Source organism: Paroedura picta, chromosome 4 (assembly GCF_049243985.1).
Source record: "Paroedura picta isolate Pp20150507F chromosome 4, Ppicta_v3.0, whole genome shotgun sequence".
Taxonomy (NCBI): domain Eukaryota; kingdom Metazoa; phylum Chordata; class Lepidosauria; order Squamata; family Gekkonidae; genus Paroedura; species Paroedura picta.
Window position 1 is genome coordinate 46,600,142 of NC_135372.1, and position 19,368 is coordinate 46,619,509.

The window sequence follows — 19,368 nt, forward strand, 5'->3', positions numbered from 1 at the left end:
GCACTCCCCCACATGCAACCAAGGGTGACCTTGGGCTCGCCACAGCACTGATAGAGCTGTTCTGACCAAGCAGTAGTACCAGGGCTCTCTCAGCCTCACCTACTTCACAGGGTGTCTGTTGTGGGGAAAGGAAAGGGAAGGTGAATGTAAGCCACTATGAGACATAGAAAAAAGCCTCATATAGGAGCCAACTCTTCTTCTACTCTTGATGCTGAGTTGCCCTTTTCCAATGCTATAATACCATTTTTGAAGTGCAGTGACCAGAACTGTACACAGTGCTCCAAATGAGACCACATCATAGATTTATACAGGGGCATTATAATATTGGCTGATTTGTTTTCAATTTCTTCACGAACAGGTTAGTACATTGTAGAAATCCCCAAATGAATTTTGAATAGAATCAGATAAATTGTAGGTAGCTTGGGTGGCTAGAGACTGTTTTATGTAATGCATCAAATGAGATAGCCATTGTACAACATACATGAGTACAGAGGAAGGAACATGCATTCTACTTTGGCAACCCTAATGTCAAAAGCTTGAGTTATGGATTCTTCAAGGACACCCACCTGGAGAACATAAACTGACTCTCCAATGGGGTCTCGAACTCAGAGCAGATTTAGTGATGGGACCAGTGAGAAGAATACAGACTTTTTTTTGCGGGGGGGGGGTGTCCAAGAGTAGAACCCATCAGGACAGCTCTCTGTTTGTTAAAGGTGTGGATTTTTAAAACGAAAATAAATAGAAGAAAGAGAAAAAGAAAGCCTTTTCTCCAGCTTTGCAGGCAACTAGCTAGTTCAGCTTTTACTGACTGGTTGGTAATCATACTTTTCCCAGTCCTTCCCTGCTTAGCTTCTCGGTCCAGCAATTACCTCACACTCTTGGTCTACACCTGTGGTAGATGGTAAAACAGACTGCACCATTTCAGAAATTGGGGGGGGGGGGATCCTGTTGTTCAATCTTCCCATATCTTAAAAAAACAACAACATCCTATGTAAGTAGGAAATCAGCACAGCAAAAGAATGGGCTGAACTTTAACATTTCCCTTGGCTTACTATTGTTTAAACTTAATTTCACGGAGGCTTTTTGGTTCCTATATGCAGGGACATTCTACCACAGCACACCCTACAGGCAATGTGAAGTGGTACAGTCAATTCGGCTGTGTTAGGTTTCTAGCACTAGATTCTGCTGCACCTGGAGACCTGATTGACTGACTGAAGTCTGAGGGAACAGAAAAGGGTCGGGGGATCAACATAAGGTAAGAAGACATGTCCTTATTTTGCTCTTTAAAAAGGTTCTTGCTATGTGTCCATGTGTACAAGAACGCACTTGCTTCCCTTCCATCTTTCCAAGAGGGAAGATCCTTCCAAGAACTGGTTACCCAAAGAGAAAATGGGCAATTGTTTTGTAGTGTTTTTTGTTATGAGATTAGCATGTTGAAGCTTTAAGGAGGAATGTTGCCAGTTTCCTGAGGAGCCCAGTTGTGAAAATTAGGGCATTTCTGCGCCTTAGTAAAAATAGGGTTCCTGATTTGGGGGCAGGGGAGGAAACTTTTGAGAGGCACACTTTGTGTTACAACACTGAAAAAATATTTATTTCTGGCATCGTCTGTATGCGTGTCCACCTATTCGTTGCTCCAGGATGTCCTGTCCCTGGGAACAAACGAGGGGGAGGTGGGTGCTAGGGGGGGGGACAAAGCAGGCAACTTTAGTGAGTTTGAGACTCCATACCTTCCGTCTGCTCGTTGCCTGCTGGTTGTCCACTGGTGGATCATGCTTTTTAGGTTGGTGAATCCACTTTATGCGATTCCTGAACTCATGTTTTAAAATGGGGGATGTAGCAAGCTGGCCAGACGCTGGATGTGGGTGTCATCAGGCCGAGTGGCCAGAATATAATGCCTACATTAGGTAAACATTTCACTATATTTATCGTGTGTGGAAATTCCCCTAGTATAGGAGAGAGTGTTGGGAAGGGAAGAATGGACAGGCTCAGTTGCTGGCTCTTGGTGTGAAAATAGGGGTGTCTCAAATACTTAAGAGAGCCTTTGTTTTTAGTTGTTTTGCAAAACAAATTTGTGAAACACTGGAAAGTACTGTATTTACTTGACTGGAAGAATGTAAGATAACCCTTGCCAGCTTTGAGTTGTGGTTAAGATGGGTGGCCTCTAATTTGGAGAACTGAGTTTGATTCTCCACTCCTCCACAGGCAGTCAGCTGGGTGACCCTGGACTACTCACAGTTCAGTTAGAGCTGTTCTTACAAAGCAGTTCTCTCAGAGCTCTCTCAGCCCCACCTACCTCACAGGGTGTCTATTGAGGGGAGAGGAAGGGAAGGCAATTGTAAACTGCTTTGAGACTCCTTTGGTTAGTGAAAGAACAGGTATAAAAACAGATTTAGGATTCTCAACTAGCAGTGCCCCCTCCAATGGGAGGTGTGAGAGACAGTGGCTCACCTAAGGCCATTTAATGAATTCATTGCAAAGTGCCATTCCTTGTAAATCTAGATGTGTAAATAGCCATTGTAGCAAACAGGGTTTCCAGCTAACCAGCAAAAAAGATAATCTGCCCTGCTCCTGTGTGAAACTGAAGCCTTATCTGCTGGCATTAGAACTGAAGCTGTTACTGGTGTGGGAATAAGCACTGACCACTGCAGACCAAGTCTTCTTCAGCATCATGCAAAATACTAAGGACTGGATTTTTTTTTGAATGTCCGTTGTACTGATTCACATTCCCTTTTGTAATGAGTAAGCAGCATCATAGGTGACCAGGGAAGCTTTTGGAAATTGTATGAGAACTGGTTGTTCTTTGGCTGGCAGGCTGCTAAAACAGGGTTGCCAATCTCCTGGTGGGGCCTGAAGATCAACTAGAATTACTACCATTCTCCAGAGTAAAGAGATCAGTTCTCCTGGAGCAAATGGCTATTGTGGAGGGTAGATTCAGTGACATTATTCTTCACCCTCCAAATTCTCCTCTTCCCAGGCCCAACCCCATATCTCCAGGAATTCCCCAGTCCAGAACTGGAAACCTTATACTTTGGTGACTTGGGACTTGTGTGAACTTAATTCTGTGGCTGGTTTGACCCTAACTGTTCTGGTCCCTGGTAATGGGACTTTTCTGTGGTGACTGTGACAAGGAATATAATCTGTCGCAAAACACTATTTCTAGTTTTTGATTTTGCTTGGGCTTCTATTCTGTATCTGGTGCTCCATTTCTCTGTAAAGCAGATTCTTCCATTGTGGCTAACTCCCAAACTATTTGCTACCAGCCTTATTAAAGAGCCGATACCAAAACATTTTAATAAGAACCCCTTCCAAAAAGGTTCCCAAAGGACTAGGTCTTCCAAAAGCGTGGAAATTGTGCCATCTCCTTTGGTGAAGATGCCTCCTGTGCTTAAAATTGCCAAAGCTGCCTTCTGTCTCCCATGGAAGCAGTAATGCAAGCACCATGAACTGACCTCAAGAACATTTAGCACATCACACAAGCTGTCTAATCAGAACACACGCTAATATAAAGAAAGGTTTGTGATATATGTATAAATAAAAATGACAGCTCACTTAGATCCTTTGCATGGTGTGTCAGCTGCAATTCATGTTGCTACCTAACTCCTTTCATATGCGTGAGGATCAAAATGTGTTGCTGAATTATACACACATTTGAATTCCGCTGTTAGAAAAACAAATCTAACTAGTCGTGGATATGGAGGCAGTCCATTAGTGCAGGGAATTTCAAAAAAGTTAATTTATTTTCATGAAGGTTTTTCTCTTTTCCAATAGCAACTTTTCTCCCAGTCAGTGTGGTGTGGGTGTGAGAGAGAGAGAGACCAGAGACAGACAATTGAGAATCACAGTCTAATTGTCTTTCAAACACCCTTTCAGAGTGAGGGCAATGTTTTCTGCTCTTATTCAGAACTCTGTTGTCTTATAATCAGATCTGGTTGACTACAGGAATCCAACAAGAAAGCAGTTCAGGATCGATTCCTCATTCTGAACTGGCTTTGAAGGGATGTCATGGTACTGTGATGCTCCTCAGGCCATTTCTGTGATTAGTTCCATGGGATCATGTAGCCCAGGGATAGTCAACCTGTGGTCCTCCAGATGTCCATGAACTACAATTCCCATGAGCCAGCGTTTTCTGGCAGGGGTTCATGGGAATTGTAGTCCATAGACATCTGGAGGGCCACAGGTTGACTACCCCTGATGTAGCCAGCATAAAACTACACAGTTTTAAAAAGTGGTGAATGACTTGCCAGTAATGTGAAAAGCAATAAAATAGGTCTAACAAGGATCTGGAGTGGACACTTTGTGGACCCCCCCAAAAGCCAGAAAGATTTGCTTTTGAAAACATGAGTACAGACAACTGTGGCAATCATCTTCAAAAGTCCCACCCCCTTCTCCAGGGCTCTGAACAAATCCTTGTGATTTAGGCCTCATGCAAATCCATGTGAGTGTCAGCCAATCAGAGGCCATGGAACTCCACTGCATGGGGAGGATTAGTCAGCCTTAGCTTAAGAAAGGTGAGGATACCTTTTGAATAGGGATTTCGTGGCTCTGGAAAGGAGTGTCAGGTTAGTCACCTTTTTAAAACTTTTATTTTAGTTAGGGTTTGGGAGTCAGCTGAGGGAAGATAGTATAACAAATAAGTGCCCTGTTAAGGACTAGTCATTCCTAAATAATATGTGGTAAGGCGCTCCGTGAAAGAGAAAGGAGAATCAAATCTCCCCATAGGGTATATTTACTATATCTAAGAGCCAGCATTACGTTACATAGCTAAATTACCCACACATATATTTACCTTATTAAATACTTTATTTTCTGTTATATAAACCTTTATTGTTCATCCATCTGTGTCTTGTCTGTCAAGTCAAAAATGTAAGAAGTAGTGGTCTCTGTTTACATTACATGGTATGTAAGTACAATCTAGGTGTGGGAGGTTTGCAGATAAGAGACCTTTCAGGGGTACAAGCTCGCACATGACCAATCTTTATTTCAAAGCTTGTCTCCCTCTTTTTATTTGATGATGAGTGGTTGGTATATAAAGAATCTGTAGGAGAGGTCAGAATGGGAGACTGGCTATTCTTCAGTTCAGAAGGCAGTTGCCTCAGAGTGCCCTCCCATAGTCACCACAAGAAGTTTTCAAAAATTGTAAACAGAGAGAACTGTCTTCACATTTGCTTGGCTGCTGAGTTTTATGTGGCAGAGGATTCTGGAAAGTATTGTCAGATACTTCCCCAGTTCACATTGAGTTTGTTGGGGATGAACTGTGAGATTTAATCTCCAGTTAAAAAGATCTTGGGTTTTGACAAAGACCATTCTTGGCATGAGACCCTGGAGAACTGCTCCTGTCAGAGAGACTACATTGTACTAGCTGGATCTATGATCTCATTTGATACAAGATAGTTTCATATAGTCAAATATGTTTATGCAGAGTGGTAGCTAGAGTTGTTGGACCTTATGATTGTTCCATCTCATCTGAGAGCCAGTTTGGTGTAGTGTAGTATAGAATAGCGAGCTTAACATCCTTGATGACCACAATGGGGTAGTTACTGACCTGGAGCCAGACATCCTGGAATGTGAAGTCAAATGGACCTTAGGAAGTCTGAGCAACAATAAAGCTAGTGGTGGTGACAGCATTCCAGTTGAACTATTCAAAATCTTAAAGGACGATGCAGTAAAAGTGCTACACTCAATATGCCAGCAAATTTGGAAAACTCAACAATGGCCACAGGATTGGAAAAGGTCAGTTTACATTCCAATCCCAAAGAAGGGCAATGCCAAAGAATGTTCAAACTACCGCACCATTGCACTCATTTCTCATGCTAGCAAAGTTATGCTCAAATTCCTACAAGCTAGGCTCCAGCAATATGTGGACCGAGAACTTCCAGAAGTACAGGCAGGATTTCGAAGAGGCAGAGGAACTAGAGATCAAATTGCCAACATACGCTGGATCATGGAGAAAGCTAGGGAGTACCAGAAGAACGTCTACTTCTGCTTCATTGACTATGCTAAAGCCTTTGATTGTGTGGAGCACAACAAATTGTGGCAAGTTCTTAAAGAGATGGGAATACCAGAGCATCTTATTTGTCTCTTGAGAAATTTATATGCAGGTCAAGAAGCAACAGTGAGAACTGAACATGGAATCACTAACTGGTTCAAAATTGAGAAAGGAGTTCGGCAAGGCTGTATACTGTCGCCTTGCCTATTTAATGTATGCAGAGCACATCATGAGAAATGCGAGATTAGAGGAGTCACAAATTGGGATCAAGATTGCAGGGAGAAATATCAACAACCTCAGATATGCAGATGATACCACTCTAATGGCAGAAAGTGAAGAGGAACTAAAGAGCCTGTTGATGCGGGTGAAGGAGGAGAGTGCAAAAGTTGGCTTGAAACTCGACATCAAGAAACCAAAGATCATGGCATCTGGCCCTCTCAATTCCTGGCAAATAGATGGGGAAGAAATGGAGATAGTGACAGATTTCATTTTCCTGGGCTCCAAGATCACTGCAGATGGGGACTGCAGCAAAGAAATTAAAAGACGCTTGCTCCTGGGGAGGAAAGCTATGGCAAATCTAGACAGCATCCTAAATAGCAGAGACATCACCCTGCCAACAAAAGTGCGTTTAGTCAAGGCTATGGTATTCCCAGTTGCAATGTATGGCTGCGAAAGTTGGACCATAAGGAAGGCCGAGCGTCAAAGAATTGAGGCTTTTGAACTCTGGTGCTGGAGAAGACTCTTGCGAGTCCCTTGGACTGCAAGGCGAACAAACCGGTCAGTCCTAGAGGAGATCAGCCCTGACTGCTCTTTAGAAGGCTAGATCCTGAAGATGAAACTCAAATACTTTGGCCACCTCATGAGAAGGAAGGACTCCCTGGAGAAGAGCCTAATGCTGGGAGTGATCGAGGGCAAAAGAAGAAGGGGACGACAGAAAATGAGGTGGCTGGATGGAGTCACTGAAGCAGTAGGTGCAAACTTAAATGGACTCCAGGGAATGGTAGAGGACAGGAAGGCCTGGAGGATCATTGTCCATGGGGTCGCGATGGGTCGGACACGACTTTGCACATAACAACAACAAGTATAGAATCACAGAATCATAGAGTTGGAAGGGGCCATACAGGCCATCTAGTCCAACCCCCTGCTCAACGCAGGATCAGCCCAAAGCATCCTAAAGCATCCAAGAAAAGTGTGTATCCAACCTTTGCTTGAAGACTGCCAGTGAAGGGGGAGCTCACCACCTCCTTAGGCAGCCTATTCCACTGCTGAACTACTCTGACTGTGAATTCCCCCCCCCTGATATCTAGCCTATATCGCTGTACTTGTAGTTTAAACCCATTACTGCATGTCCTCTCCTCTGCAGCCAACAGAAACAGCATCCTGCCCTCCACCAAGTGACAACCTTTCAAATACTTAAAGACGGCTATCATGTCCCCTCTCAACCTCCTTTTCTCTAGGCTGAACATTCCCAAGTCCCTCAACCATAGGGCTTGGTATAAACCAAGCAAAAGCTTCCCCATGGTATGGAAAAAAATTTAAAAGATTATGATTGCGCAGCATGCCTAAGTAACATCAGTAGTTTTAAAATTACAATGGCTTTTACTACTTTGCATTTTTAGACTATGCCAACAGCCTATCTGGAATGTAGATATGCTGGGATATCGGTAGATTTAAGGATATTTGTCTGGAGAACCTGCTGTAGAAGATCTAATTTTGGAGAGAGGTGCTTGATATTTGCTATAGCTGCAAGAAAAATCAGGGATAGATTTGTCAAACATAGATTTATTTGATTTGTCCAGGTATAGTTATTCTTTATTAATTATTTCCATCTATGCAGTTTGTATAGTTTTAAAGCTGCTTATGGTAAGGCTTGCAATGGCCAATGGCTATATGCACTAAACTGAATTGCAATAAACTGAAACTCATACTTGTGTAGTTGTTAAGAGCGGTGGCCTCTAATCTGGGGAACTGGGTTTGAGTTCTCGCCCATCTGGGTGACCTTGGGTCAATCACTGTTCTCTAAGAGCTCTCTCAGCCTCACCTACTTCACATGGTATCTGTTGTGTAAAGAGGAAGGGAAGGCAATTGTAAGCTGCTTTGAGACTCCTTCAGGTAGTAAAAAGCAGGGTACAAAACCCAGCTCCTCCTCCTCCTCCTCCTCCTCCTCCTTATTAATACATCTTCAGTTGTACATTCCAAGTAAAATTTACTGAAGTCTGACAGAGATTATCTGTTGTGGAAGATGGTTCTCAATACTGATATTCTTATGGGGAATCCCTGCTAAACTTTAGTAGAACCAGATGTATTTACTAGAGGCAAAGCCCGGTGCACCCAGGGAAACAACAGGCGCTAGGATGCACACCTGCACTGTGACCTTCCTGGGGGCTGGCTACATGACAAAAGCTCCTGCCCACCCTTAGACTCTTGAGGCCCCACCTCCAAACCTCAAGGAACATTCCTGACCCAGGGGTCACCAACCTCCAGCTGCAGTCTGGAAATCTCCTGGAATTAGACTATATAGATCAGCTTCCCAGGGAAAAATGACTGTTTTGGAGGGGGTAACTCTAAAGTGACAACTCATCTCTAGCCTCCTGGACATGAAAGGGCTTGCTTGGGAGAGGGGAACTCTGTCGCACTGTACCCCAAAGAGGTTTCAGAATGCCAATCTCCAGTTGGCACCTGGAGATTTGCTGGGATTGAAGGTAATTTCCAGCTTTTCTCCAGACTGCAGAGATTAGTTCCCCTGGAGGAAAAGGCTGATTGGGATGGGGGGGGGCAGTCTCTGTGGCACTGTGCCAGTGTTCAGGGATGCCAGCCTCCAGGTGATACCTGGAATGAAAGCTTCTCTCTAGACTGCACTGCAGAAATCAGTTCCCCTGGAGGAAAGAGCTGCTTGGGATGGGGTCCAGGGGCGGTGCAGCACTCTCCTCGACATGCACACACAGAGACAGACAGACAGAGAGAACACAGAAGACGAAAGCATTCCTCTCTTATCAAATTGCAAACCTCATTAACCACACAATCACTTCTCCATGTAGGAAATAGTGTCTCCCTTCTTGGATTGCTCTGCAGCGAGAAGCCATTGGAAAATATCATAACAGTCAATGAGCAAGTCAGAAAAGACTTATATCATCCGTCTTGCAACAGCTTCTTCTGCATTAGCTCCCTCTTTTTAAGGCATTGCCAACTTGTACAGCTTGGTGTAGTGGTTTGGAGAAGCAGCTTTTAATGTGGCGAGCTGGATTTCATTCCTTGCTCCTCCACATGCTGAGTGACTTTGGGATAGTCACAGTCCTGTAAGAAACTGTTCTCAGAGAGCAATTTCTCTCAGAGCTCTCTCAGCCACACCTATCTCTGTTTTGGGGAGAGGAAGGGAAGGCTATATTATAAGCCACTCAGAGACTCCTTTGGGCAATTAAAGGCAGGATATAAAAACCAACTCTTCCAAATGTGATGCTGCCATTCCTGGCCAAGGGCCATCTCCTGTTGGGGGAATATTTCCAGGAGGGACAGTCAGGTGGGAAGTGAATTGTCTGTATGCAAGTTGAGATGATTGGCCCTCATTGGCAGAGTGCAATTTGAACTGATTGGTCCTCATTGGCAAAGTGCTCTCTTCCTATTAGCATCCACACCCCCAGGTATGGGCCAATCAGGTAGGGAGTGATTTGTCTGCAGGTAATTTGAACTGATTGGCCCTCATTGGCAGAGTGCTCTCTCTATTGTCAGCATACCCCCAAGAAGGGGCAATCAGTTAGGTATTGAACTGTCAACTTGAGCTTTATTATGTTTAGTGACAGCTTGACTAAACTGCTGATTGTTTTGATGTACAACCTGTACTCTGGAATTGAGACTACTTTTGGGACAGAATATGGAGAAACAGAATGGTTTCCAATTGGCAAAGGTGTCAGACAAGATTGTATTTTATCTGTTCAATATGCAGAACATATCATATGGAAAGCTGGAATGGATTCAGGAGAAATTAGAGTGAAAATTGGTGGAAGGAACATTGCAATCTGAGCTACAACACTCTTAGTGGAAGACTTGCAATGACTCCTAATGAAGGTTAAAGTAGAAAGTATCAAAGCAGGATTACAGATGAATATCAAAAAAACAAAAGTAATGACTTGAGGGATCACACAACTGTCAAGGTTAACAATGAACAAATGGAAGTGTTTCAAGATTTTCTGTTCCTTGGCTCCATCATCAAACAAAAGGGAGGCTGCAACCCAGAAATCGGAAGAGGGTTGAAATCTTAGTTTGCTAGACCTGAACAAAGCTGTTAATGATAGGACCTTTTAGAGCAGGGGTAGTCAACCTGTGGTCCTCCAGATGTTCATGGACTACAATTCCCTCGAGTCCCATGAGCGTTTGCTGGCAGGGGTTCATGGGAATTGTAGTTCATGAACATCTGGAAGACCACAGGTTGACTACCCCTGTTTTAGAAGACATTCATTCATAAGATTTCCATAAGTCAGAAGCAACTTGACAGAACACAAATACACAGATTTTCTCACTGACACTTGAGGCAGAATATGAGATGATACACTCAGACACCATATCAATCAACAATGCAGTAATATTGGGATAGCAGAATTACAAAGCGGTGTGAACAAGAAACTGCCTAAGGCAAGGCATGCTGTAAACAGTGCAGTAAGTGGGATGCCAGTGGCAGAGGGCAATGTAGTAAAAGCAAGTCCCTGCAACACAGGTGGGTTTTTTCAGAAGGACTCCATGATTTTATTCAAGTTTGTGTTTTTAGACCCTAGAGTCTTGAAAGGAAAGTTAACTTACCATCACAAATGAAAAGGTCAGAAGTAACTATTATTTTGTCCTGTTTTGACACAAGGTTTAGATTTTTTTTCCCCAAGAGTGTAAGCATACAGGTTAGGATTTACCCAAAGTTAAGACCTTCCCCCCCCCCCATACCTTTCATTGACAATGGGAAAAGAGCATTTTTAAATTAACAAAAAATAAGCAAGTTTCTAGAAAATTAGAACCAGAAACTGCCAAACTTTTTTTTTGGGGGGGGGGGGGGACAAAGTTGCTAATGGGAGGGAAAGGTTGGCTCATGGAAATAAAAGGTAAATCTGAGGAAAGATCTGAATTAGGGATGGTGGTGTGGTTCAGAATGGGCTTCTTTCTGATCTGGGGGGGCTGTCAGAATGGTGCTTCAGCCATCTGGTATAACAACTCAAGTGTAAAATATGTGGTCAAGATTTGTCCTCCTTACACACCATTAATAAACACAATTTCTGTATAGCTGACAACACAGTTTCTGACAGTGCTGAAACCCCCCTTTTGTGTTTTGTTGCTGCTATTGCGGGAGTAGACAGTCTCCTCATAAGGAATGATAAGCAAACAGTCTCCCCACAATGAGCTTGTTGCAAAATTAGTCTGCAGATCAGCCTGATGAAAAGCCTTGCCAAGGAAGAGCCAGTCCAGCTTCTGCCAAGGGAGGTCTCCTGGAAGCAGCTTGTTCATCCTGTCTGTACCTCTCCTGAATATGCAGAACGGCCCTCTGGTGATGGGCGAGACAAATGTTAGGACACATGATTAGGCTTCGCTTCTTCTGACTGCAGCAAGAAACAAAGAAGTTGCATCAATTTCCTTATTCCTCTCTGATGCTGGAAGCCAAGCATGGAGTTATCTCAGCAGGGGTTCTTGGATGAGAAAAGGCTCCTGGCTGAGGGATCCTTCCCAGGTGGCAGACAGATCTGTACCCACGACCGCCTTCCCACCCACTTTTCCTCCTGCCCACATTAACTGAAGCAGGTACGATAGTCTATTCCCATCAACCTGGATTGGTGATTTTTCTATCACTTGAGCAGGGGCAGATTGTACTCTTCTCCCCTGTCCCTTTGGCAGCACCTTCTTTTTCAAGCTGGGGAGAGGGACAGAGGGCTTGGGATGGATGAGCAACCAAGAGGCAACTAAGACATATAAAGCCCTAGAACAGTTTTAATAGCAGATGATAAAAGGTTGCACTCAAACCGAAAAGTAAAAAGAGCAAACGCTTGCCTAAGTGAAAACCAATTTTCAAAATGATGAACAATTTTGGGAGAAGCACTCTAGATCTCCCAGATAGAGTGAAGGGGCTGGGAAATGTGGCCTACACCAAGACAACTAGAGCGCTGAAGCTGTGGAGCACGGGTCCAGCAAACACAGAAAGTGCTGGGGCTTGGTTAAAAAGAAATACCACCCCGGGCTCATTATATCCATTCCAGGGTATTGCAGGGGAAAGGTAGGGTCACTCGGATCAATCATGCTTGTTGCAGATGAAACATTTAAATTGCCCCAAATCAAAATGGAAATTGCATTCATTGTAGACGGGAGGAACTGAATCAACCCGGGATTGGAATTAAAGCTCCATGCAGATTCAGCCCTGGTGACTGTGGGCAGAAAGGGGAGGATTAGTTTCTCCACTGCAGAGAGAGAGAGTTTCTGCATTAAACACATGGCCCTTCACTAGACCCAAAGGCCAGAAAGGTGCCACTCCATAAAGGCAAGGCAAGATGAAGCCCAGGAAAGTAAGAAAAACTGGCATTCATGCTTGCAGTTCAGTGCAGAGGGAGAGTGAATGAGCTAGAGGCTGGGAATTAGCAGGCAGGAGAGACATACCTTCCACAAATGCATATCACTGTTATATGACTGTGGCTGCACTATCACCCAAAGGCCTGTAAACATGCAGTGGTTGGTTTATGGCCTCCTGGGTGAACCAGGCCTTATTAAGTTCATAACTTTCCAAGTGGAAAGTGCTGTCAAGTTGCAGCTGATGTACAGCCACTTCTTGGTATTTTCAAGGCAACTTGACAGCCCTTTTCACTACCATCTCCTGGCTACCATGGTGAGGCCAATAGAGGTGGTTTGTCATTTCTGGTCTCTGCATAGCAACTCTGGACTTCCTTGCCAGTCTCCCATCCAACTGCTCATCAGAGCTGACCCTGCTTAGCTTCTGAGAATTGATGAGCTCAGGCTAACCTGGGCCACTGAGGTCAAAGCTCAGAAGATGGTACAAGTTACAGTCTCTCTTCATGGCTGTCGCTGCTTCCTTGTGTCTTGACGAACTAAAGAGAGAAACAAGACTACAGGATGCATGTCCCGTCAGAAGCCCAAAATGTAAATACCAGAATGAGAAGAAAAATGAACCTTTATATTGCTAAATGGGTTAATTTTTTTGACGAAGCTTCAATAATGGGTCTGTCGAACAAACATACAGAGAACTGAAGTTAAAGCTCCACAAGATTACGGATGTATTGCTGACAATTCACGCAGTGGTTGGCAAGTAAGGAAAACCATGCGAGCCTCTGCTACGGAAATGTTAAGAAACTCACAGAGGCTGTTGAGCTCATAAAGGGTCTCTGGCCTCCTGTCTACTTATCCACTAGGGTTTTATTCTCAAGAATAATTGCATCTAATTCTGCTCCCATGGCAACGTCTGAAATTAATTCATTTTAATTCAAATCTGTATCCTGTAATTAGCCCTACTATAATTAGTCCAAATTTCCATTGATTCCCCTGCCCAACTCTGTATATTCTATATTGGAAATAAGTGCCCCAGATTTCTTGTACTGATGTGGTTCTCATATTGTGGGTCAAAACTAGGGTTGCCAGCTCTGGAGTTTAGGGGTGGATCCTGAGAAGGGAGGGAAGGGAGGTCAGTGGGATATAATGCCATAGAGTCCACCTTCCAAAGTGGCCATTTTCTCTAGATGAACTGATTTCTGTAGCCTGGAGATCTCCAACCACCATCTGGAGGTTGGCAACCCTAACCCCAGTGTGTGGGGTGGCAACCATGGTAAAAGTGTAGAAAATGTAAATCCAGAATCAAAATACAAGGTTTTGGGGGGACTGGTGAGTTTTTATATATGTGTGTGATAGGAGTGCGCCATGTGTGTGGAGCAGTAGCTGTATTACAAGTTTTGACAGATGTTTGATACCAGGGCTGATTCAGCACTTTGTTTTTCCTTTTGTGGATCCTGCTGAATTCAGATTGATTTGAACTCAGGTCTTCCTCTATCCCCCCCCCCCCCAGTTGAAACAGAAAGTGTTCTGCACTCGATTGGGAAAGCTCAGTGCAGGGAGGGGAGTCAAGCAAAGCAGGAGTCTCTTTCTTTTCTTGAAAGGGGGAGGGGAAGAGGATTGGAGACAGCAGAGGAGGGAGGATAAATCCAAGAGGCATATCTCTGCGGAGAGAAGTTAGGGCTTCTGGAGTGTAAGACAGGCCTTGCAACCGGGAACCAGGAAGTCTTTGAATTGATGCCCTGGCCAATCAGGGAAGACCACCTTGCTACAGGTTGGAGGCACAAGGCAGGAAGTTAATTCACAAAGAGCAGGGATCTGCACTTTTACTGATGCCAGTTTTTGAAATATTGAGGGTTATATCCACTTCTGGATATCGCAGGGGAAAGGTAGGGTCACTAGAGATCAATCATGTATGTTGCAGAAAGAAAATTTAAAGTGCCCCAAATCAAATTCAGTGTTGATGGCAGGGATTTATTTAAGCTGGCAGTGGGTTAAAAGCCCCATGCAGACTACACCCTGGTCATCTCATCGCTATTTAAGTGAGGTAATGGAATAGAGAAATGGCAGAGGAAAGAAAACATGGAGTTTGGATGAATTGTTTTGGGGGCTCATCACGGATACTTAACATCTCCTAGATCAAATTGGAAATGAGCTATAAATGACTAGGTTTTCATTTTTTAAAAATACTCTTGAAGAAATGACTGAGATGGTATCCACCCAACTGCAACACAAGCTAGATGTGTGTCCAGGAGAGCATTAAAGACCAACCAGATTTCCAGGATATCAACTTTCAAGACCTGAAGCTCCCTTCATCAATCTATCACAGAAAGGGACTCTAAAAAACTGAGATCCTGAAATTCTTGTTGGTCTCTGAGAGGCTACTGGATTTTTATCTAGCTCTTCTACTTCAGCTCAACATGACCACCCACCTAGAACATCTTAATGAGACTTTCTCAGTTATTTCTTCAAAGGAGTCCTGTTCAATATTATTTTCAAAAATGTCAGGAAAATTTAATAAAAAGTATTTGCCATGTCTGTGAGCTTGATGAAATCATTTTAAAGGTATCAGCAAACTCATTGTATTGTTTAACCAACAGTGAATTTTCATTTCAGTGCTAAGAATATATTTTATTGTTTTCTTAAATTAATCCACAGAAAATATTTTTATCAATTTAAAACATACTGCATTGCCAGTCTTTTGCCTCATCCAGCTGTGCATATATGTACCTTTCCCCTGCTTCTACAGACCAACCCTGGACTTCCTCGGGGCCATGGACGACAAGATTTAATCAGTTTTAAATAATTGCCATAGTTTAATTCAAGCAAATTAATATAAATAAATTAAAGCTAGGAGACCTTTATTGATTTGGAACACATGTGCTCAGGTATATAATTATGTGCAAATACATTTAATGCATAATTCCATTCAAAATCTGAAATACATGTATGATGTATGGTTGCAGAGGATGTCCCTCTTTCTTCCAACTTGAAAACCATTTTCATTCATTTTTGTTTTAAATTTGGGTGAAAAACAAAGAGGCCAGGCTATTGTTGGGGGTTGGATACAGGGATTGTAGTGTGCTGTGTTGAAAGATCTGCCCTGGGTGCTCACCTGGATCAGGGTATAATTCCAAGTGCTGCTTAAAGATCCTCCATAGATCAGTGCTGGGATACTTGAAAAGCCACCTTTAACTATATTCTTCAGCCTACCAGTTAAGATCTGTCTCTGAAACCTTGCCCATTGTGCCCCACCTGCAGAAGTGAGGTAGATAGTTGTCTAGAGACAGACTGTTTTTGGTGGTGGCATGTTGCCTTTGGAATGCTGCCCTGTTAGAGCTCATGTCATGTCTAACCAGCTGTATTTTTTGGTACCAGGTCAAAATGTTAGGGCCATTTCTGCATGAGGAAAATGTTCCTGGACAGCCTTCACATGTTGGCGGCATATAGAGCCCCCTCCACATGACATTGCCAGCATCCTGAGGCTGTCCAGTAGCCAGGTTGTGATTTGGCCATTTTTAAGTGACGATTTCGGAAATCCAGAAAACTGGATTTTCCACCCTAAATTGTACGAACCACTGGTGAGCAACCAGGGATAAGATTGTATGGAGGAGGAAACATGCAATAGTCTCAGGAGCTTTGTCCCACCCTTGCTCTTGCCTCCCCCTTTCCATTTACTGCTCTGAGTAAATTTATTTAATGGCACAGTCCATGTTGCAGCACAGCCGCAAACCTACACTGTCAAAGGTGAAATAAAATCTTATTTAATGTGTCCATGGTCTTTTGGGGATCAGACAGGCAAAACACAGCCCCATTTCTGTTTTCTGGAGGTGGGGAAAGAGCTGGGGAGTGAGTGACCTGGCTGCTTTCTCCCAATCATATAGGGGTCTGAAGACCTTGTTTTAAAGCCAACCATTAGCACAAAATGTCTTTTTTCAGCTCCAGTTATGTTCAGGGACTCCGAAATCCACCCATGAATTCCCAAAAGGGGAGGGGAAATCGTGTATCATCCTGGCATTTCTCCATAGCAATGGGGCAGTGTTGATTTATTATCATTATTATCATTATCATTATTCAATTTCTCTCCCGCCACTTCCGAAGCTGGCTCATGGCGGGTTACGATGTCCAATACAAAACCCCAATTAAAACCCACATTAAAAGACATAAAAATTATGAACATGGCAGAAAAACCTCCCAGTTGAGCTGAACAATAAAAATAATGTAAAACTTGTTGGTTGTTTAATATGGTGCACAATTAAAAACAGAATAAAAACTTCTTAAAAACTATACCGAACTAACAGCACATAGAACCAAGGACCAAACGCATTTTGACCCTTCCGGGTCTTCCTCAGTGGTCAAGATTATAATGATACACTCTATATAGAAATATATATATAATGTATAGCTCAATCTCTATAATGTATAGCTCAATGGTTGAGTGGGATCTGTAATGTGTAAATTTTATCCTTTTGCCTTTTTGGAGACAAATTCCTAAAGTCACCACTCTGTAAAAGTAAGAGACTTCTTCGCTATCATTAAGTTCAGTACTCAGAGTGTAATCTCATGTGCATCAGAAAAAGCTAGCTCCCGCAGGGCCCGCAGCTCAACCGGGAGCTCATTCCAGGTTGGGGCCAGGACCAAAAAGGCCCTGGCCCTAGTCAAGGCTAGGCACGCTTTCTTGGGGCCCGGAACATCTGTGTTGTGATGTTACCATATAGCAACAAGGAAGTGCCTTTAAAAAATGGGGGGGGGAGTTGGGGGGGAGAAAGTTTCAGAGAAATGCTGTGCTGTGATTGGTGGCTTGCTGTGATTCACAAGCCAAGGAGTGGAGGGAGAAGTTTGTGTTGCTTTTCCTTGCAGCTTCATCAGGAGGCAAAAAGCCACGGCGGGGCAGAGGGAAAATGTGGAAGGGGTCTCCCCATGAGGAGGGCTGCAAACACGAGACTTACCATCCCATGTTTGTAAGCAGGAAGCCATTCACATTTTACCCCTCTGTGCGAAAATGGCCTACGTTTTTACTCAGGATATTTTTATGGTATGCATCTAGCTGGTTTTATGAATGGAATTTTAGGCTTTGGGGTGTTATTTAGTACTGTTTTTAAAGTTCATGTTTATGGCTTGCTTATTCTTGACGACTCTTACATTATTTTTTAATGATTTTATTCTATTGTTTTTACTTTACAAGCCACTATGACCAGGTTTCTATAATGAACATCTTGTCAGAGAATGCAAATTCTAGTTTGTTAAGCAGCAATGGAATTATGCTTAGCTGATTCTTTCAGAGAGCTGGTAGCACTTGAGTTTGCTGTCTGTTTCCAAATGCCCTTGCTATATTCTATACAGAGTTAAATTCCACTGCCAACTTGATCTGTAACATCAGGATTAGAGGACAGCTTGGCTGTGAGTGCATATTGCAACTGGAGGAAAACTACTCCAGACTTGTTCCAAAAATGTGCAAGTAATTTCCCAGTTAGTTAATTTTTTTGTAGCCAAGCTGCTCCAAAATATTTGCCACCTCTGAGTGGTTTGAAGAAATAAATATGTGAGTTGGTGATTTATTTATGAGACATTAAATCAGAACTGCTGTAAAGAATTCAAACATTCTAGCTTCATAATTCTCATATAGTTGAACAAAAGTTGTCCAGCATTTGTTGTCAGAAATGTTTATAAAAAATGCATTGGCTCACACATTAAAGAATATCAAATAAGGCTAATTTTGCTAACAAGGCCTCAGGGAAGTAATATTTTAAACACCTTGCACAAAACACGGTGTCATAGGAAGTTTGTCTTCAGGGATAGAAATTGCTTTTGTATTGAAGAAGCTAAGAATGGTTTCAATTAAATATTAAAAAGCACCCCCCCCCAAGCCCTGGAAAGTTATTTTCTATGTTAAGTTAATTTCTTCCCATGTTAAGTTAATTCAGATAATATTTTTAGAATTGTATCCAATTTACCATGTCCACAGGTTGACAAGTGCAGACCTGGATAGTCCAGGCTAGCTTGATCTCATCAAATCCAGACTGCTAAATAGGATCAGCCCCAGTTTGTACTTGGCTGGGAGCCCACCAGTGACCTCCAGGTTTGTTGAGCAAAGGCATGCTGTAGCACAGTGGTCCCCAACCACGGGGTTGCGGCCTGATGCTGGGCTGCGAAGGCCCCTGCACCGGGCCGCGGCTCCCTCTCCCCACCCCCTCTCCACAGTGAGAAACTTCCCAGGCTGCAAGCAAATCGGCTGCCAAAGCGGCCGATTAGCTTGCGGCCCGGCAAGCTTCTTTTTTCGGTAGAGGGAAGAGCGGCCATCGGATCGCCCTCCCTCCCCACCGGTCCGCAGCCTTAAAAAGGTTGCGGACCACTGCTGTAGCAGACAACCTCTATTCTCCCCTTTCCTTGAAAGCTGTATGGGGTTGATTTTGGCTGACTGGAGATGAGTTATAACAGTGGGGGATCTCTGATCCCCACCTAGAGACCTGAAATGAATGGGCAACATGGTATAGGTGAAAAATATTCAAAAACTGTGAGAGGCCAAATAGTAGAAAAATATTTAATGCTCTGCTTTTCCAGAAAAATAAACAGAGTCAGAAATAAGGATCAGACACAGAACTAGCAGGACTCAATAAGAGTATTGTTCCTGTTCCAGAATGGAAATTAGACAATTGAAGCATTCATTGGCAAAAATTAATTTTCACAATTATGTTTTCACAATCAAACAGTATTTGGTATATAACTGTTTTCAAATTAATACTTCATTGGAATCCTTTGCCATGTCTGGAAATTAAACAATATGAAAACTAATGAGAAAACTGCATACCTATTAGCTATATATTAAAAAACATTTACCAGCATCCAAGACCTTATTGAGAAAC

The 19,368-nt window shown here is 43.1% G+C and overlaps 1 long non-coding RNA gene across 2 annotated transcripts in view; it reads left to right on the forward strand.

Moving 5' to 3' along the window:
- The first annotated feature begins 1,192 nt into the window (after positions 1 to 1,192).
- The window catches only part of LOC143836777 (uncharacterized), a 690,947-nt gene continuing 672,771 nt past the window's right edge, over positions 1,193 to 19,368 (forward strand). For both annotated transcript variants that reach the window (XR_013230728.1, XR_013230729.1), the window contains exon 1: positions 1,193 to 1,255. This is a non-coding gene — a long non-coding RNA (uncharacterized LOC143836777). The remainder of the gene's footprint in view (positions 1,256 to 19,368) is intronic.